At 46.1% G+C, this 17,079-nt stretch overlaps 2 long non-coding RNA genes across 2 annotated transcripts; one reads left to right on the top strand and one right to left on the bottom strand.

Moving 5' to 3' along the window:
- Positions 1 to 789: 789 nt before the first annotated feature.
- LOC136308189 (uncharacterized) lies at positions 790 to 9,808 on the bottom strand. The gene is made up of 3 exons (XR_010726069.1): positions 9,760 to 9,808; positions 1,582 to 1,758; positions 790 to 1,009 (listed from the first exon to the last, which is right to left on the bottom strand). It is a non-coding gene; the product is annotated as an uncharacterized lncRNA (long non-coding RNA).
- On the top strand, positions 7,380 to 16,646 carry LOC136308188 (uncharacterized). The gene is made up of 3 exons (XR_010726068.1): positions 7,380 to 7,712; positions 14,246 to 14,491; positions 16,170 to 16,646. It is a non-coding gene; the product is annotated as an uncharacterized lncRNA (long non-coding RNA).
- The last annotated feature ends 433 nt before the right edge of the window (positions 16,647 to 17,079 follow it).

The raw sequence follows: 17,079 nt of genomic DNA, 5'->3' as shown, positions 1-17,079 counted from the left end.
ACCATAGTCTTTGTATTCTTTATATTAAAGTATTCTTTGTAGTAAAATTTTTAAGCATGTTATTTTCTGGTAAAGTTCACAAACAAAGGAAAATGATACTGTTATAATTATACACCGTTCTCTGAAACAAAAGGACCATAACACACAGCTCTAGAAACGATGCAGTCTTCCCCGCTTGGGTGCCCGGTACACAGGGAAATGGAAGGCCAGAGAGGAGAAGCACAGCCCCCCACCCGGGAGGCCGCTCCAGCCTCCTCACTCGGAGGCGATGTCATCACTTGTCCTGCTTCTTTGTTTGTTTGTTTAGCACCTGAGACAGAGACTCCACAGAGCCATCCTCGGTGCCCTGGCCAATGCCCTGGGACCAATTGAGCCATGGCTGATGGAGGTGAGAGAGAGAGAAAGGGGAGGGGGAGAGGTGGAGAAGCAGGTGATCACTTCTCCTGTGTGCCCTGGTCAGGAGTCGAACCTGGGACTTCCACACGCCGGGCCCATTTTCTGCCACTGAGCCAACGGCCAGGGCCTCTGGTTTTCATTCTGACATTTCACCTGAGCTGTCTTCTGCTCAAAGGAAGACTCACATTTATAATGACAGCTAATTTTTTTTACTGTATCTGTAACTTTTTCTAAGTAAATGAAGCATGTAACATCTTAAGACGTGTTCCATTTTATAAAGATTTGTTATGAATTTTTATTTCAAAATATAAATTCTAACAAAATTGCCAACATGTTCAAGTGTTTTTTGTTGTTTGTGTTGTACAACTAATTGAAGTTAAGATATTTTTTTAACCAGTAACTTAAGTTGGAAAGGCCAAAGAGGATACAACAGGACCCTATAATCACATATTTTGAGACGCTGGCACATTACCCGATAGGTTAAGCAGAAATGTGTTCTCCCTGCCCTCCCAGAAGGCCCTGTTCCTGCAATGTCCTTGATGTCAGGAAGGACGCTAGGTTCCCATAGATCACAATCTCCATGTACGGCCATATTTTTGTTTCTTTCTTTGCTCTGTGGAAAGGTAACAAGAGAAAAAATATTGCTGAAATGAAACATTTTCCAACCACATGAATTTAAAATATGGCTAATGGGGGAAGGGGGGAGAAAGACAAACCACTGATGTTCACTGCTGGCCACCTCTGGGAGATGGTGTTGTGACAGGGACAGGTGGTCCCTTTTTATTTTATGTAGATACTTAGAAAAAGAATATAAGAAAGTGTGAACATGGTGGTTTTAAATTTCTTCCAGTATTTCTATAATGAATAAATACTACTTTTAAGTCAAAACTAAACTTCTGATTGAGAATAGAAGATTCCTGTTTTCAAGGAGTAGAGGGTGGCCCAAATAATAAAGCTTATAGTTCTATAATGTGGTGAGAACATTGAGCCCATTCTGATGTCTACTAAATAGAGAAATCTTAGATATTAGAAAGAAAAAAACCTGTATAGCCCAATAGAAAAATTCGCTAAGACGGGAACTGAGAGTTCACAGAAAAAGATACCTGTTTAGCACCTGCGGCAGAGGCTACACTCAGGTGAAACCTTAATCTGCATCATAATAGAAATACAAATAACTAAATTCACCTCTGTCTTGAAGTTTGATTCCATCCTGTTGGCAGACCCGTGGGGAAGTGTATTTTCCCATTGGTGGGCACACAAAAGGCTCTAATGCCCCGTGGAGGAGGGTCTGGCATTGCCTTTCAAATGATTTACTTTCTGCAGCTGCAGTCTCACTTCTTGAAATCCAAACTACCCATACACCTGTATGTGTACAAAATCATATACACAATTCTTCATCGCAGCATTGTATTCATTGTAAAAATGGCAGCAACCCAACTGTAGAGAAGGCAGGTCAAATACACCACGATTGATGCACCCAGTGGAACATGATTTGCCGTTAAAGAGAATGAGGAGGACCCTCCGCTGAGGGAAGAGCGCTCCAGCGCTCCAGCGTGTATAGCTAAGCGGGAAGGGAGGGAACACGGTACTATGGACAGTGTGCTGTATTTTGTGTCAAGAAGGAGTGGGGACATTATGCATTTGCATAAACATCGGATTGAAAAGAAACACATAAAAATAGAAATGGCGGGCCCTGACCAGTTGGCTCAGTGGTAGAGTATCAGCCTGGCGTGCAGGAGTCCTGGGTTTGATTCCCGGCCAGGGCACACAGGAGAGGCGCCCATCTGCTTCTCCACCCCTCCCCCTCTCCTTCCTCTCTGTCTCTCTCTTCCCCTCCCGCAGCCAAGGCTCCATTGGAGCAAAGATGGCCCGGGTGCTGAGGATGGCTCTGTGGCCTCTGCCTCAGGCGCTAGAATGGCTCTGATTGCGGCAGAACGAAGCCCCAGAGGGGCAGAGCATCCCCCCCTGGTGGGCGTGCCGGGTGGATCCCGGTCGGGCACATGCGGGGGTCTGTCTGACTGCCTCCCCATTTCCAACTTAAGAAAGAAAAAAAAAATAGGAATGGCGGAAGGGGATAGGGATGAAAATGAGATTTCTCACGTTTACTTTTCTATATCATTTTGACTTAGTTACTGAATTTATTTGAGTGACCTTGGTTAATAAAATCATGTAAGTTTAAGGCATATAATTCCATAGTGCACCATCTGTATATTGCAGGGGTCCCCAAACTTTTTACACAGGGGGCCAGTTCACTGTCCCTCAGACCATTGGAGGGCGGGACTATAAAAAGAACTATGAACAAATTCCTATGCACACTGCACATATCTTATTTTAAAGTAAAAAAAAAAAAAATGGGAACAAATACACTATCTAAAATAAAGGATGAGTAAATTTAAATCAACAAACTGACCAGTATTTCAATGGGAACTATGGGCCTGCTTTTGGCTAATGAGATGGTCAATGTCCGGTTCCATATTTGTCACTGCTAGCCGTAACAAGTGATATGACGTGCTGCCGGAACCTTAATGTATACGTCCCGCGTCCCCGGAAGTAGTACTGTATGTAAGCAACGCTGCGGCTCTGCCACATACAGTACTCCAGGAGCACAGGATGCATCCTGTGCTCCTCTCACTGACCACCAATGAAAGAGGTGCCCCTTCCAGAAGTGAGGCGGAGGGGCCCGAAAAATGGCCTCAGGGGGCTGCATGTGGCCCGCGGGCCATAGTTTGGGGACCCCTGGTATATTGTATTGTGTGCTCACCACCCAAAGTAGTCTCCTCCCGTCACCCTCTGTCCCCCTTTACCCTCGTCCACCTGCCCCCCGCCCCCACCCCCAGCCCCGTTTTCCCTAGAAGAATCACCACCCTGTTTATGAGGGTTGTTTTGGTGTGTTTTTTGGTGGGTTTTTTTTTCAGCCCAATCCCTGCTGCACCTTTTTTACCCAGCCCCCAACCCGCCTCCCCTCCGATGGCGCTGATCTGTTCTCTGTAGTGAAGAGTCTGTTTCTGTTTTGTTAGTTGGTTTTGTTCATTAGATTCCACGTATGAGTGAAGTCATGCACTATTTGTCTTTCTCTGACTGGCTTATTTTCCTTGCCGTCATTTCCTCCAGGTCCATTCATGCTGCCACAGAAGGGAAGGAGTGTTCCATTGTATAAATGTACCACCACTTTCTTATCTACTCCTCCACACCGACGGGCCCTTGAGCTGCTTCCAGATCTTGGCTATCGTAAAGAACGCTGCAGTGAACATAGGGCTACATATGTTCTTTAGAATCAGTGTTTGGGGTTTCTTCAGATACATTCCAAGAAGTGGAATCACTGGGTCATAAGATTCATTTTTAATTTTTTGAGGGATCTCCATACTGTTTTCCACGGTGACTGCACCAGTCTGCATTCCCACCAGCAGTGCAGGAGGGTTCCCTTTTCTCTGCAGCCTCAGAAATACTTGTTTGTTGATTTTTGATGATAGCCATTTTTCAGATCTAAGGTGATATCTCACTGTGGTTTTAATTTTCATCTCTGATAATTAGTGACAGTGAGCATTTTTTCATATGTTTATTGGACATCTGAATATCCTCTTAGGAAAAGTGTCTATTCAAGACCTTTGCCCTTTTTTTATTGGATTATTTGTGGGGGGTTTTGGTGTTGAGTTGTGTAAGTTCTTTACAAATGTTGGATACTAACCCCTTATTAGATGTATCATTGACAAATACGTTCTTCCATTCAGTAGCTTCACTTTCATTTTGGTGATGGTTTCCTTTGCTGTGCAAAAACTTTTTAGTTTGATATAGTCCCATTTCTTTATTTTTTCCTTTGTTTCCCTTGTCCTATGAGATATAGCTGCAAAAATATTACTGTGAGAGATCTGAATTTTACTGCCTATGTTTTTTTCTAGGCTTTTTATGGTTTTGCCACTTACATTTGTCTTTTATCCATTTTAAGTTTATTATTTTTATTTTATTTTTTAGAGTGAGAAGCAGGAAGGCAGAGAGAGAGATTCCCACATGTACCTGACCAGGATCCACCCAACAAGCCCACTAAGGGCAGTGCTCTGTCTATCTGAGACCACTGCTCTGTTGCTCGGCAACTGAGCTATTTCAGCGCCTGAGGCAAGGCCGTGGAACCATCCTCAGTGCCCAGGGTCAACTTGCTCAAACCATTTGAGCCATGGCTGCAAGAAGGGAAGAGAGAAAAAGAGAGCAGGGTGGAGAAGCAGATGGTTGCTTCTCCCATGTACCCTGACAGGGAATCGAACCCAGGACTTCCACATCGGGCCAATGTTCTACTGCCGAGCCCACTGACCAGAACCGAGTTTATTCTTGTGTATGGTATAAGTTGGTGGTCTAGTTTCATTTTTTTTACATTTACTTGTCATGCTTTCCCAAACCCATTCATTTTATTTTTTAAATTTATTGATTGATTTTGGACAGACACCGATCTGTTTCTGTATGTGCCTTGACTGGGAATCAAACCCACAACCTTTGCATATTAGGATGATGCACTAACCAACCGAGCTATCCAGCCAGGGCCCCAACCCCATTTATTAAAGAGACTGTCTTTACTTTACTCCATTGTTTGCTCTTCCTTTGGAAAATATCAATTGACCATAAAGATATGGGTTTAGTTTTGGGCTCTCTGTTCTGTTCCTTTGATCTATATGCTTGTTCTTTTATGCCCAAGTGCCCATCAGTGGATAAGTGGATACAAAAGCTGTGATGTAACAAGGTGTTCTAGTTTTTTTCTCTTTTTTCTTCCTTCCTTCCTCCCTCCCTCCCTCCCTCCTTCCCTTCCCTTCCCTTTTCCCCTTCCTTCCTCCCTCTCCCCTCCCTCCCTCCCTCCCCCCTCCCTCCCTCCCTCCCTCCCTTCCTTCCTTCCTTCCTTCCTTCCCTCCTTCCCTTCCCTTCCCTTCCTTCCCTTCCTTTCATTCTTCCTTTTGCAATCATCTGTCCAATTTTTTTTGTAGACAGCAATATTTGAGTCTGTCTGGTTTTCTTATCCATTCTGCTACCCTGTCTTTTGATTGAAACATTTAAGCCAGTTACATTTAAAGTGATTATTGATAGGTATGTATTAATCACTATTTTATTCTTTTAACTATGTTTCTCTGTTTTTCTTCTCCTTCTCCCTCTCCTTGGTTAAAGTAACTCCATTTTTCATATTCCCTTCCTGAACATTTTCCTCAAGAGTCAGAAGAGTAAGGGAGATTTAAAACAGTCATTGTCAAGAGTGGGAGAGTGTGTTGATCAGAGAAGTTTAGTAAGATCACTAGACAGTGTTCAGGGCCCAGCTGAACACTGGATCAATATGAAGCAATAGTGGTGCCAGCCTGCTCTGTTGTGTGATTTCATCCAGTAACAGCTGCTGGAGTACTGGCTTTATCCCACACTGGGCTTCTGCCCACACTATAAAAAAAGACAGAGGAGCCACAGATTTCAGGATACTGAGGAATGAATGACTGGATTGATGAACCGTGGACTCTAAGCTCAGTAGAGGGACATGGAAATGAAAAGGGACCAACTGTAGGGATAAGAAGAGTGGTCTGTGGCCGGTGGTCCTGACAGGCCTGCGTATTCATCGTAGAGCCAGTAGGGGAACACTGGGACTAGAGTGATGGGAGAGGGTGGTCCAAGAATGATTTGGACACGGGGCAAATTTGATCATGAAAAAATATGGCTGAGTAGAAGGATGAAGTAGCATGAAAGACCGTTCCAGAAACGAGGTCATGGAACAAAGGGGTGAGAGTATTGAATGTGTCCTTCTCCGTATAGGCGTTGATTTGCTGAAATGAGAGTCACTGTAGGAATAGAGTAATAAAATAATGAAAGAAAATACAGTTGTGTTTACAAACCTTTGATTTAAGGAATTTTTTTAAAAATCCATCTTTTGGACCTGGCCGGTTGGTAATAAGCATCAGCCTCGGGTGCTAAAGCTAGCGTGGTCCGTTCGAGCCTCTGCCGCAAACAGGTTGCTGGGTGGATCCTGGCTGGGGTGCATGCAGGAAGCTTTCTCACAGTCTCCCCTCCTCCCACTTAAAAAAAAATCTTTTATTTTTTTCCAAATAAGGACATTTTTAAATCTACCACTTACTATCACCATTGTTCAAAAAAGAAAAGACATTTCAACTCCCCACCTTCTCATTTTCCCCTCAACCCCAAGATAAGGAGGGACATAATCCTAGATTGCAGGATAAAACTCCCCAAAGAAAAGTGGTACGCTTATTACACACTCTCCCTCTCTCTCTAGATTATCTTTCCTTTTCCGAGTCTGCAAGTTGAAACAGTCCTTGTGATTTTGTGATTTATAATAAGAAATGTGTGTGTGTGTGTGTGTGTGTGTGTGTGTATATATATATATATATATATATATATATATATATATATATATATATTTGTCTTCATTCCCATTCTGGCACACAGTTCCTAAACCCTTGGAATTTCCTAGGTGGTGAGAGACATAGAGGTGCCCCCTCTATGCCAATGAGGTGACTTTTGGAAGGGCTCTGTGTCACCTCAGGACGGGCTGACTGCCAGGGGACACAGGGTGGAGGGTTGGAACCTTACGCCTCACCTTTCCCTGCCTGACCTCTGGGGAGGAGGAGAGGGCTGGGTTCAAGCACCAGGGCTGACTGATTTCATCTGGAGAGGAGAATGTACTTTCCTTCTGGGTTCTCTGGCTCATTTAATATTTAACTCGAAACAAGACAAATCCACAGGAAGAAAACAATTACTTTTGCATGTACAGACAAATTAATTAATCACCATGAATTTTTCACCTTTCCGACAAACAAATATGTGAAGAATTGACAAAATAAACAAGTTTGGGCTTGGGACAGGAAATTAGTTAATAAGTATCCAGGTTTGTTGACCTCCCCTTCTTGGCCCTAAATTCCCTCTCTGGTGATAAAGGTGTTTCTCTCCCTCCTGGCACAGGGAGGAAGGGCACCTTTCACACGGGAGATCCGTTTCCTGCTTCCGGGGGATGAAGAAGGGTCACAGTGTCCTTGCACTGGCTGTTTTCTTAAGTAACTTTAATTTGTAATAGTCAATATGCCGAAGTGGCACATTTGGGGGCAGTCTGCCCTGAACCCCATCAAGTCAATCAGGCCTATGTAATGAAGCCTCCATAAAAAAAATAAAAAAATAAAAACCAGAAGTGAGCTCAAAGGCTTCTGGGTTGGTGAGCACATGGAGATGTGGGGAGAAGGACGCCCCCAGAGAACATGGACACTCAGCACCCTTTCCCCACACCTGCCCCGCGCACCCCTTCCATCTGGCTCTTCCTGAGTTACAGCCTTTTGCAGCAAACCAGCAATCTGGTAAGTAACGTGTGTCTCTCGATTCTGAGAGCCACTCTAGCACATTATGATCTAACCCAAAAGAGGCTCATCGGAACCTCTGATTTATAGACGGTCAGCAGAAGCACAGGGGACGAGCTGGACTTGACACTGGTGTCTGTTGCCGTGGCGGCAGTCGCGCAGGACCGAGCCTTTAACCTGTAGGATCTGGTACTCTCTCCAGGATAGTGTCAGAATTGAGTTGAATTGTGGGACACTCAGCTGGTGTCCAAGAAGTGCTCCGTGGTATAAAAACATTGAAATTGGTATCAGAATCGGAGTTCTTGATCTAGCATTAGGGAAGCACTATTCTAATCGTTAAAATAAAATTCCACTTGCCACTTGAAATAAATTTGTACTCGTAAAAGTTTTCTTCCCTGATCCTGGCCAGGTGGCTCCGTGGACAAAATATTGTCCCGGAGCACCAAGGTCACAGGTTCAATCCCCGGTCAGGGCACGAATGAGAATCAGTCAACAAATACACAACTAAATGGAACAACTAAGTGGAACAGGTTGATGCTTCTCTCTCTCCCCCTTCCCTCTACTCTCAAATCAATGGAATAATTTCTTTTTCTTTTCTCCCTGACGGGACTTGGGCAGCGAGAAGCAACAATGACTGGAAATGGCATAGAACTGTCTCTTAAAGAAATATTTTTACCAAAAATCTTTCTTGCGCATCATTGCCATGTCATTATTGTTAGTGATTTGCCAGAACTTCCACAGATAAAATGAAGAGTCCAATTTAAGTCTTTTTCTTTCAGAAATAAAAGGCATGTTTCATGCCCTTGAGGAGTTTGTCAGAGAGGTGGGTGGTATACACAAGGGACATCTGATAAGAGGCTGCTTCCCTTTCTTAGGTCAGTAGTGTAAGCTGAGTCAAAGAAAGTTCCTTATCGGAGGTCAACTTTGGCCAGCCTCCTAAATGCTACCTAGTTATCAGTCAGAAAAAGAAAGCAAAGAAAACGTGGGTGACTCAATAGCTTAACCCAATGGTAGTCAACCCGGTCCCTACCGCCCACTAGGGCGCGTACCAGCTTTCATGGTGGGCGGTAGCAGAGCAACCAAAGTATAAAGAAAAAGATTTAACTATAGTAAGTTGTTTTATACATATTTATTCTGCCAAACTTAGCGAAAATCTGACATAAAGTACTTGGTAAGTAATTATTATTATATGCTTTAACTTGCTGTAACTCTGCTTTATAAATTTTATAAAGTAAAGTTACTTCCCTACTTTATAAATCACCATTACTGTGGAACTGGTGGGCGGTTAGAAAATTTTACTACTAACAGATACAAAAGTGGGCGGTAGGTATAAAAAGGTTGACTACCCCTGGCTTAACCAATAGAAATACTCTGGCCAATTCTACAGCAGGTCAACTGATGGGCCTTGGTATACCCTACTTCCCACGACGGCAAAGGTTCCAGCCATGCTAAGTCTGCACTGCCGGCCTTTTAGCAACTGCTCTTAACAGCCTTGTGGGTTACGCTTGGTACCTGCCTGTTCTGGAGGGAATGGCGCAGGCCCACTCACCAGGTAGGCTTTTCCACAGCTGCCGTGATGGAGCGGGCACCATGGGAGCTTCTCCACCTGGGTACCAAGCAGGAAACAGGGCACCGGTCCCTTCTAATTTGCAGGACCCCAAAGCCAAGGGCCTGAAGACTGGGGCCCCCTCTCTGAGATCCACACCAGTGACTCACTCTGGTGCTCTCCATACCAGGTCACCCCCCGCCCCGTACCCCAAATCAGAGGACTTTTGACCGAGTGGCAGGGAAGAGAGGAAGGGCAGAAACATCAGCTATCTTCTGCTGGGTCACCCCAGGCCTCGCAGTGAGGGCCTAGTCCCCACACAGAGTGAGTGACACTCCGCCTTGTGAGTCAGCCCTTGACTCACTTGAAAAGTGGCCAGATGATTTTTCTTTTTGCAAGATCAAGGTATTCTGTGGAATCACAGAGAAAATCCCAATACTGCCCCCTGAGAGAATGGTGTCCCTCTGCAAAATGTTTTGCCCTGGAGTAAGCATCTCTTACCATCTCCAACCCATTGCGTCCTGTCTCTCCGGCGGACACCCGGCTGCTGTAATGTGCGTCCAGGGGAACACAGGCCATGTGTGGCCTGAGATCTAATTTTAGAAATGCTGTCAATCTAAATATGGGGAAGCTGGGCTCTGGGCCTCTCGCAGTAAACCAGAACTTGTCTTGACTAACACTCCACGGACTTGTTGGGTCTGGCTGTCAAAGAACAGATGTATCGATTGAGTGGCATTCCCAACAGGGGGTCTACTGAGTGAGACTAGAAAATGGAAAAAATAACTAATCAGTGGTAAGCAGGTTGAGGCATTTTCCAGATACAATTTAACTTCCTGCATGACTATGAAAAGAAAAAGATTGGTGCCCTGGCCGGTTGGCTCAGCGGTAGAGCATCGGCCTAGCGTGCGGAGGACCCGGGTTCGGTTCCCAGCCAGGACACATAGGAGAAGCTCTCATTTGTTTCTCCACCCCTCCGCCGCACCTTCCTCTCTGTCTCTCTCTTCCCCTCCCGCAGCCAAGGCTCCATTGGAGCAAAGATGGCCCGGGCGCTGGGGATGGCTCTGTGGCCTCTGCCCCAGGCGCTAGAGTGGCTCTGGTCGCAACATGGCGACGCCCAGGATGGGCAGAGCATCGCCCCCTGGTGGGCAGAGCGTCGTCCCTGGTGGGCGTGCCGGGTGGATCCCGGTCGGGCGCATGTGGGAGTCTGTCTGACTGTCTCTCCCCATTTCCAGCTTCAAAAAAATACAAAAAAAAAAAAAAAGAAAAAAGAAAAAGATTGGTAAAAATTATTTTCAAATTAATTGAATTTGAATTGGAGAAATATTTCTTTTGCATACAGCCCTTTTCTCATTTGCAAAAAAAAAAAAAGGTTTTTGCTTTAATATTAATAGGCTCCATGGACAAACCACATTTTCAAGTAAGTAATTTATAAGTCTTTCAAGTCCTATTAGGATTAAAATAGCTACAAAACTATCTTGTTCCTTACCACCTACCCAGATTACTGATACCTGACTGTTCTACACTCCCCCCTCCAAAAGTATACATCTCTCTCAGGCTAAATAAATAAATATTTGTCAGTTTATTTATTTTAGACAGAGCAGAAGGGAGGAGGGAGAGGAAGAGAGAGAGAAAGGAGGGAGATAGAGAAGCACCAACTCCTTGCTCCACACATTAAGTACTTCTCACACGTGCCTTGACTGGGGATCAAACCAGCGACTTCAGGCTCAAGCTGGCGAACCTGTGCTCAGGCCGGCGATCCTGGGACCAAGCCCACAGTCTCAGGTCTCGAACCAGCAATCTCAGCGTCCGGGTCAACGTTTTATCCACTGAGCTACCACAGGTCAGGCCAGGCTAAGCTTTTTTTTTTTTTTTTTAATTTTTATTTTTATTTTATTTTATTTTATTTTTTTACAGAGACAGAGAGTGAGTCAGAGAGAGGGATAGACAGGGACAGGCAGACAGGAACGGAGAGAGATGAGAAGCATCAATCATTAGTTTTTCATTGCGCGTTGCAACACCTTAGTTGTTCATTGATTGCTTTCTCATATGTGCCTTGACCGCGGGCCTTCAGCAGACCGAGTAGGCCCTTGCTGGTGCAAGCGACCTTGGGTTCAAGCTGGTGGGCTTTTGCTCAAACCAGATGAGTCCGTGCTCAAGCTGGCGACCTCGGGGTCTTGAACCTGGGTCCTCTGCATCCCAGTCCGACGCTCTATCCACTGCGCCACCGCCTGGTCAGGCCAGGCTAAGCTTCTTAATGACACCTGGCAGTGTTAGTTTTCCCTTAAAGAAAGACCCTCCAAGCTGTCAAAAGACGGGTTAGTGTGAGACAGACTTGTGGGATTCAAAATTCAGAATTCCAAAGTCAAATGGGTCAGTCTGAGGGAAGAGCACAGAGTCTGTCCTGACCCAGCCCTCTAGTGCAAGAAAATGCAGAGCTGAAATGGGCTGGTTTTACTGGAAAGAGCCATGGGCTGAGTCTACCACTGATACCACGCCAGCTTTGGCAGGATCCTCACCAGTGCTGCTGGCAGGGACCAGAGCCAGAGAGCCCAAGGCTATGGTGTCATCAGAATTCTTACACACTACTGCTGGTGGTGCAAAACTGGATAGCTACTTGGGAAACCAGTTTGTCAGTTTCTCATGAAGTAAAATATATGCTTACTGTAGGAGCTGGTCTTTCTCTACCTAGGTGTTTATTCAAGAGGAAGGAAAATACATGGCTACTGCCTGACCAGTGGTGGCGCAGTGGATAGAGCATCAACCTGAGATGCTGAGGACCCAGGTTCAAGCCCTGACTGAGGTCCCCGACTTGAGTGCAGGCTCGTCCAGCTTGAGTGCGGGCTCATCCAGCTTGAGTGCGAGGTCGCTGGCTTGAGTGTGGGCTCATCCAGCTTAGGCACCGGGTCGCTGGCTTGAGCATGGGATCATAGACATAACCCGATGGTCACTGGCTTGGGCCCAGAGGTCACTGGCTTGAGCCCAAGATTGCTGGCTTAAGCAAGGGGTCACTGGTTAAGCTGGAGTCCCCCAGTCAAGGCACATATGAAAGGCAATCAATGAACAACTAAGAAGTCGCAACAAAGAATTGATGTTCCTCATCTCTCTCCCTTCCTGTCTCTCTGTCTCTTGCTAAAAAAAAAAATTACACACACACACACACACACACACACACACACGCCCCTGAAAGTGGACAGAGGAAGGGAGACTGGGAATTGGCCTTGGAACCCAGAAGTGACAAGACAGTGGCTCTTTTTTTTTTTTTTTTTGAAGAAAACTGAGAGAGAATTAGATTTGGTTGAAGATCAGAATTTAGTTTTGACCATGTCAGGGTTAAGATTCCTCTTAGACTTGTGGGCAGAGAAGTGGATAAGAATGTGGATATGTAGGACTAGAGTTTAGAATCAGAACTTTTAATTCAGTTCTAGTTTACCCTGAATATAAAAACTTGGAAGTCATCTTAAGCCATGAGACTGTATGAAATTAAGAGATTGTGTGTGGATAAAGAAGAAGAAACTAAATAATTCAAGAGGTATTCCAATGTTTAGAACCCAGGGAGATGGGAAGGAACCAGCAGAGGTTACTGAGAAGTGTCCGGCAAGGTATGAGGAAAATAAGGAGAATGTGGTACCTGGGAGCCAAGGGTGGTAGTTATTGGCAATGACAGGGTCTAGGGTATGGCAGTGTGAGTAGATAACTGAGGGCAGGTGGAGGAAAAGATCACTGGAGCTAAGAAGGATGAGGAACTAAGCATCTGGATATTGGATGACTAAAACGTTGATGAATGGAATTATGGTGGAGACAGAGGTAGTGACCCACATGTTGACATCACCTGTGACTCCACTGACCAGGATGTCAGGAGTTGACTTAATGAGAGAATTAAGCTGGTAAAAGTTGATGATTTGCTTCAAAAAAAGCTGGGATTTTTGAATGAGGAAGGGCAGACATCTAAGAAGTTGAGGAGGGACGGGTGAACATTTTACCTCTGCTGGCTTTGAGGTGGTTGGGGAACAGGAGAGACATCATTTGAGAGGGCTGCTGGAAGTAGTGTCCTTAGGGGAGGACTCCCCTTAGCAGGGAGATACATTTAGGAGTAGGGAAGATTGCTGAGGACAGTGAGTTTGTTTGTTTGTTTGTTTGTATTTTTCTGAAGCTGGAAACAGGGAGAGACAGTCAGACAGACTCCCGCATGCGCCCGACTGGGATCCACCCGGCACGCCCACCAGGGGGCGACACTCTGCCCACCAGGGGGCGACGCTCTGCCCACCAGGGGGCGATACTCTGCCCCTCCGGGACGTTGCTCTGCCGCGACCAGAGCCACTCTAGCGCCTGGGGCAGAGGCCAAGGAGCCATCCCCAGCGCCCAGGCCATCTTTGCTCCAATGGAGCCTCGGCTGCGGGAGGGGAAGAGAGAGAGAGGAAGGAAGGGGGCGTGGCGAAGCAAATGGGCACTTCTCCTATGTGCCCTGGCCGGGAATCGAACCCGGGTCCTCCGCACGCCGGGCCGACGCTCTACTGCTGGGCCAATCGGCCAGGGCCAAACAGTGAGTTTCTAAGGGCACAATGGAAGGGTCTGAGAGGAGAGGAGGGTTGAGATTTGGGGTTAGATTAGGTAATACCTACATGGTGAGGGATGATCTGCTGGTGACCAAGGTTAAGATGCATATCGTTGGGAAGAGAAGTAGGGGGGATGGCAGATGTGAAGCCTTTGGGATTGGTGAGAACAGCACAGGGCAAGATCTCCAGCCTGAGGCTGGAGACGTTATGGCAGCCAGAAAGAAAGACAAGATGATTGAAGACCAGCCTGAGGCTGGTCACAACTGGGTGGGTAGGGTGATGGAGAATAGAGTGAGTCTCTCTATGATAGCTAATTCTAATAAGGCTATAGTCTTCACAGTTGAGGAAAATTTATCAGAAATGGAGTCAAAGACTGAGGTACATTTACCTTCAACTAGCGACGGTGGCTCCTTTGAGTTTACTTTTGGTCTCAGGTATCCTGGATCCAATACCGGAGAGGCTAACCAGAAGCACCCGTGGGCCCAGATCAAAAAGAAATAAATAAAGCCTCCAAAAGAGCCTGCTCTCTCTCACTAAAGAACCAGGAAAGGGGCAGCCTCCCAGGACGAAGAACTTTTAGAGGATAACCACCCTACTCAAGCCAAACTCCGTGGGGAAAACTGAGGCTCCACAGCTGGTCAGCAAAGGCACCCTCAGCAGCAGAACTTGCTCTTCCTCAGGTGGGTATAATAATAATATAATAATAATAATAAATCATTTAACAGTTTTATTGGTACTCATTATGCTTTGGGGTAATTCACGGCTAATGTAGATGATAAAACCATCAGAATGATGATTAGAAGACCATCAGAGTGCCTCATTTCTGGAGGGGTTATTATTTCCAGATAGCCCTGACATTACTGTCTTTGTGACTGTTACGTTGCTGGGCCTCTGATGCAAATCTTTGCTATTCCTCATTCTCGGCGTAGACTCTTGATTTAGAAGAAAAATAAGCGGTCTTCTCTGACAACCCTAAATCCAGGGTGCGGGAGGGACCGTGGCTGGCTGTCGGGGTGACTTTGCCCCCAGTTATCTTTGGCACTCCCCAGATGGGCACTTGGTATTGCCAAGAGATTGACTTCCACTTGCTACTAATGTAACACATGGCCTGGCACACAGGAACAAAGGAGTTCTGAGAGGAACTTGGGGACGTGCTCCACAGTTTTGCATGTGTCGCGCAACAGCACTGTGAGAATTGCCCTGTTCTTCCAGCCCATGTTAGGAGAAAAACCCCAAAGACAGGGAAAGCAGCTCATCCTTCTTCTTGAAGGATATTTATTTATAATATTTCAGAGTCTATTCAAAATAAAATGTGATCCTTATAAATATATGCTTAGCAATTGTACCTTTTCAGGATGGGTAGAAGCAACTCATATGTAAATATCTGTCAGCAAACATTATAAAAGACTTTATTCCAACGTTTGAAACAACCTTGCCCTTAAAGAGTAAGTGAGCTCTTTCTAGTATGTGCCTCCATAACCTACATCATTCAGACCCATCAGGAATAGTAAAAGATCAAAATGGCATTTTGAAAAATAACCTTGGCCCTGGCCAGTTGGCTCAGTGGTAGAGCATCAACCTGGTGTGTGGATGTCCTGGGTTCTATTTCCTGTCAGGGCACACAGGAGAAGAGACCATCTGCTTCTTCCCCCCTCCCCCTCCTCTTCCTCTTCCTCTCTCTCTCTCTCTCTCTCTCTCTCCTCCCCCCCAGCCATGGCTAGACTGATTTGAGTGCACCAGCCCCAGGTGCTGAGGATGGCTCCACGAAGCCTCTGCCTCAGGCACCAAAAATAGCTCGGCTGCGAGCATGGCCACAGATGGGCAGAGCATCGGCCCCAGATGGGGGTTGCCAGATGGATCCCAGTCCATCTCTTTGTCTCTCCTCCTCTTACTTGGAAAAGAAGAAAAAAAAAGAGAAAAATAACCTTGCCATAAATATGTGTTAAAATGGGTCCTGCCCATAGCTGTTATGAACATAAAATCTATAGTTTATAAAAAGACTGGCATTCTGCCTATATGAAATATTAATCTGAAGAACTTTGAGTCTTTTGGGCACTTCTGGAAGAATATACATGACTTAAATGGTACTGTGTTGGGCCATAACAACACACATGAGGTTTGACATTTCATTCACAAGTCAGAGAGCAGAGTCACTAGCAGTCTGGATGATCAAGGAGTAACGTGGGGCCCCTCAGTTTTCACACTGCCTCAGCCTCACTGGAAGGCGCTCTCTCCAGCCCCGCTCACCACTACGGCTGTCGAGAACTAAATTCCTGTATCTTACATTTCTACCTCCCACAATGAGCAATCTCACTCATTTCATACCTTTCTGTTGTTCGCGTTTCTTTTCTTTTCTAGACCCAGGGATTAGCAACCACTCTCCACCAAGTTCCAAATCAGCGGTGGTATCACGATGTGTCCCAAGGGCCACCCAAGGCTATAAGGACAGAGGACAGGCCTGCTACTCTAACCTAGGCCTGGCAAGAAGAAAAACTCAGCCTATGCTTCTATGTTGTTCAACAATCTTCCTGAACTATAAGTTCAACCTGCAATTGGAAGGACTCAAGAAACTACAAGGAGACATTTTTCCACCTACCTGTTGACAAGAAGAAGACGGGTCTAGTGACCACGACAAGTACCCGCAGCACACAACAGTGATCGTACACACACCACGAGGTTTGCTATTTTGCTGCTCTGCTCGCCCTGAACTTTCCGGCCCGGTCAGTGACTCCACACAGGGAGGTCAGGGGGATTTGCTCTCAAAGTCTGAGGCTGACCCTCTCTGGATGCCATGGCTTGACCTACTTCCTGTCACTGTGGTCTTGTCTTCAAGAACTAAAAAATAGGCCCTGGCCGGTTGGCTCAGTGGTAGAGCATTGGCCTGGTATGCAGGGGTCCCGGGTTCGATTCCCGGCCAGGGCACACAGGAGAAGCGCCCATCTGCTTCTCCACCCCTCCCCCTCTCCTTCCTCTCTGTCTCTCTCTTCCCCTCCCGCAGCCGAGGCTCCATTGGAGCAAAGATGGCCCGGGCGCTGGGGATGGCTCCTTGGCCTCTGCCCCAGGCGCTAGAGTGGCTCTGGTCACAGCAGAGCGTCGCCCCCTGGTGGGCGTGCCGGGTGGATCCCGGTCAGGCGCATGAGGGAGTCTGTCTGTCTCTCCCCGTTTCCAGCTTCAGAAAAATACAAAAAAAAAAAAAGAACTAAAAAATACTAGTTTATTCCTCTAATTGTCACGTTGATATACCAAATATTTCAATGCTTCTAAATGG

This window comes from Saccopteryx bilineata, chromosome 6, assembly GCF_036850765.1.
Source record: "Saccopteryx bilineata isolate mSacBil1 chromosome 6, mSacBil1_pri_phased_curated, whole genome shotgun sequence".
In the NCBI taxonomy this organism is placed as follows: domain Eukaryota; kingdom Metazoa; phylum Chordata; class Mammalia; order Chiroptera; family Emballonuridae; genus Saccopteryx; species Saccopteryx bilineata.
This window is presented reverse-complemented; position numbering and strand designations above follow the sequence as displayed.